Source organism: Tribolium madens, unplaced genomic scaffold (assembly GCF_015345945.1).
Source record: "Tribolium madens isolate multiple individuals breed KSU strain unplaced genomic scaffold, Tmad_KSU_1.1 Scaffold_96;HRSCAF=242;Tcas5.2_LG5, whole genome shotgun sequence".
Taxonomy (NCBI): Eukaryota; Metazoa; Arthropoda; class Insecta; order Coleoptera; family Tenebrionidae; genus Tribolium; species Tribolium madens.
This window is the reverse complement of record NW_025401068.1, coordinates 5,034,871-5,039,379: the sequence shown is the minus strand read 5'-3', so window position 1 is coordinate 5,039,379 and position 4,509 is coordinate 5,034,871.

Here is a 4,509-nt window from a genome sequence, read left to right as displayed (position 1 = left end):
ATTTTAAATTTCAAAATAAGCAGACATTTGTTTCGTATTTATAAATACAATTAAATTAACTTTTCTAGTTTATTTGTTATTATTAAAATATTTCAGAAAAACGCATTTTTATATATTTGTCTTTTTTTTCATGTATAAATATAATTCTAGAAGCTTTCGATTTGTAGGTGTATAAATTGTAATCAATTTATCGAAGGTTTAGTTAGTCTAAAAAAAATGTTCCGCCGCTGGTGGTTGCACTCTTCAAAGTCGATAACCTTCGCCTATTACCAAATCGCAAAATAATCCACACAAGAAAGTAAGTTATGAAAACAACACCAATTAAAATAAACAATAATGCATCGCCCCCTTTTCACCCCTCTTGTAACCTCATGAATGAAAACTCGAAACTCGTCTCCGGTTTCATCCCGAAACATCACGTATCGCCGTGCAAGTCGGTTGACATTCCCGGAACGGCTATTGTGTCTCCTCCTCCGATAAGAAGCTGTTTGTATCTGGTGTGTGCCATAATGACGCATGGCTCGGTGCGACGCTAACTTTTTACGACTATGCCTCGCTCCGGACGGACCGGATCCGATATATATTTTATGGCCGATGTCCACTAGCAGTCAATAAATAGTCCGGGAGCTACCTCCTAGCGTACGCCGATAAAGCAGATCGACTCCGGGGCCATTCGGACCCTCGCAGGAGGCGGAATACACAATACGGACGATAGACCGGGACATAATCAGCCGATGGGCCGCCAACTATCGTAATTAGATGCCCGGACTTCTAACCCCAGAGATTCCAGCTATTATAATAAAAAAAGACGCAGCTGCACAGGACAAGGGGACAAGAGCATAAATTTGCGCTGGTTTCGGATATGTTAAGGCCGACGAATGGACGGGGGCGGCACAAGAGGGGACATAGCAATAGCGAATTAACGGAAAAATAGTGACAAAGCGAAATATATCACAGCTACAGGACCAAGTTTTTTGCAGAAAGGAAGAAATAAATTGTTAAGAGCTCGTTGCAGAAAACGGCGTTTCCTTAATAAAAAACAGTATTAATTTTTTTCTAGTTTGATTTTTATCTTTTTTATCTTTATTTAAACTGTATTGTCAAAACGTACCAGACAAGTATTGACAAAAGGTGACCTTAACACGTTTAATTATTTGTTTGAGTTTATATTATCAAATAAATAAACTATATGTGTCATACGAATTGTGGAAATAAACTTCTGCGAAAAATTGTGGGAAATTGAATAAAATAAATAACTCAAACACGGTTTCCGAGCGACTTAAAACAGCGGTGATAAGGATTGAGACATTAATAGAGCCGGAGGGGCGCCCAAATTGGATAAAAAGAGTGTGGAAGAGGGTAAGAAAAGTAAACGAAAACATATATAAAATTTTCATTTGATATTTTTATCTGCGATAGTAACAATACATCTCTTAAATTCATCGAAATTTAACAAAACTCATTTTTTCACGAAAATCAATACCGGAACAATACCTTGTTACAACCTCTCGAACTCCTTTTGTTCGTCGATTTTCTTAAATATGCAACCAGCAATTCGCATCGGTGTAATTCCCCCCGACCAGATTGTGTCCCTCATGCAATAATCAGCTCGTATTCTCCCAGTTTTGTAATTAGATGCGTGGCAAGATCCATAAAAGTGACCGTGTCGGTCGTCATCTGCTTTTTTACTGTTTCCGCATAATAATAAAAGGCTCGCCTTAGACGCCGTTACGGGCAAATGTTACTCGGCATTTGCGTTTTTGGACATTTATTATACGACTGGAAGTGATGTCCACGTTCTTACGTCCGTCCCCCTTCGGGTAGCGAACTGCTTTCGCCATATCCCACTTCTCTTCCCCCGCAGATGGGATTTGTTTTATTGAGTCTCCTACGCTCTATTTGTTCCTTATTGTGCCAGATCCGAAATCCGATCGCGTATTGATTATTACAACGACGGAAAAAATGGCAAACTCGTTCCAATGCGCTAATTACACCCTCAAACACCATGTATTTTAAGCAATGTCAAATAGCCTTACCACCAAATTCATTCGGGGTAGTATTAATAAAAAGAGTTGGCTACTCTGGTTTTTGATTTAGTACTTTGACAAAAATTAAAACTGACTAAATGAGAAAAAAAGCAAGTAAATAAAAGTATCTAGTTGCACTGCATCTGACGAAGGAGTGAAACAAAATTTCGAGCTGATTTCATTCTTTGGGATCTCCCGCCAGGGTTACCTCCCCCCCCTCCGAAATGCTGAGTACTTTGTTATATAGTGTTATAAGTATTAAAAATTTATTTAATTTTTTTGTTGTTTTAGTGAGTTTGTTTTTAATTTTTGTGAATGAATTTTTCATGTGATAATTATACAGTGTTCCATTTTCATTGTTAGGTACAAATTTAAATAGATGATAGAATATTGAATTTTAAGACAAAAGTGTCCTATAAACATATTTCGAAAAATGCTATGTAAGGGATCTGCACCCCCTATTTTAAAGGGTTTTTTCCTAATATTTCAGAATAGATAAAATTACAAAATTTGGTACAGCTGATAACTTTTATATGTACACCTAAACGATACCAAGATGAAATGGCAAAATTTTTAATCAGGGGCGTCCTAAACAAGACAAAACAAATTTAATTTTTAATTTTTATGCTGTTTATGGTCTGTAACATAAATTTTTAAACCGATTTACTGAAAATCGGTAAATTGTGTCGGAAAAACGCAAAAGACCTTTTTTATGAAAAACTATGAAATTTAGAATTTTGTTGCTGAAAGTAGCAAGAAACGACAGGCAAAATAGTTAGAGTACTTTGTACCCTAAACCCACCCAGTTTAGAAAGTCCCTATTTAAAAATTTCAACATTTTATCTTTGTACCCGTGTAGGTGTATAAAGGTTACCATCTGTACCAAATTTTGAATTTTTTTTCTAAAATGGTTTTTGAAATATTGGAAAAACATTTTTCGATATATGTTGATAGGAAACTTTTGTTTTAAAATTGAATATTCTTTCTCCTGTTTAAATTTGTAACAATAAAAACGGAACACTCTGTATAGTTTTATAAGTATTAAAAATGTATTTTATTTTTTGTTACTTTTGTGAGTTAATTTGTATTTTTTATGTTTAATTAGAACCTCTTAATTCAATTTAAAATAAAAACTGTACTTGGAGATGAGTAATGCTTTTTTTGCTTTTCAATCCGCCTTCCTTCATTCCATTTTCATGGACCAACAAGATAACCCCTCCCGAAATAAAATCCTGGTTACGGCCCTGTTCCTCACATATCCTTTTTTGATATTTTTTTTGCAAAAAAATCATTTTTGTCCATAACATTACACTTCCTTAGAGTCTGTTTCCTTCAGCACTGGTGTTGTCCTTAGTCTTTAAAAAGGCTTTCAAAAATCAGATGTAAACATAAAATCCACTTCACACTAATTTTACAATGCTACCAAATTTCTAAGCAAAATTATGATGTAGACTTAGTGATTTTTGGACTAGACATTGGTGCAAAAGCTAAAAAATCCGGTATCAGTTTTATTCGTGTGGGGTTGTTGGCGTGTATGTGACGTGGCCGTCTAACGACTCCGGTCGTTTCTTTTCCCGGCTAATTGCGGTCGGGTCGTGGGGCGCCGTCCGTAATGAAGTTACCTTGTGTGTCGTAATGGCTTGTCCCGATAAAGCTCCCGCTTTGTAAAATAATCGCTTCGGACCTTTGTCCGCATTTATCATCGTCGCTGGTAAATACCGCGCGATGATCGGCTTTTATGGCGCGTAAACGCCGCTTCGATTACGCCTAATTATCTCGCGCCAATTCGCGTCATGCCTGGATCCGGTAATGGCGTTTCCGGGCCCGGAGTCGGCCGGAATACCAAGGAGTGCGACACTCGAGCACGCCTCGAGCGCCCGCATAACTGTCAGGACTCGTAAAGGGTGTCAGATAAACTGCGGCATCCAGCTCTAATATAATAACGACCGGAACAAACTGGGCCATAAAGAGGAGGCGGTCGTAAATCAGGACCGGAGTCGAACGACGATCATACGTGCTAAAATATGTCGGCCTTCCGGCTGATCGGGAGACTCTCCGGGGACCGAGGTTAAGCGCTCGATTTGTCGCGAGGGGTCATTAAAGTCGGGACAGAACCGGACTCCCTCGACGCTCGTCAACGGGATTACCCTCTAAATGTAATCCAATCACGACGGCTTGACTTTACGGGTGACGATAGCGGCGCCGGGGGCCCCCGGGACACGCACACACACTAATCACCGGCAAAGCCACTAATAGACCCAGCGAATTACACAAATTACAACAACGCAAGACTTCGCCCAAATGAATTATTGCAACTCACACTAAAATAAATTTAGCACTCTTTAATCCAAAAAAAATGTTTATTTCTAGACTAGGTAGGTATAATTTTGTAAAAATAATAATGATTGTAAATTTGCTTGAACCCCACGTGATTATTTTTTATTGTGTGAATGAAAAAAAAACAAAATATCACTTAGATCAA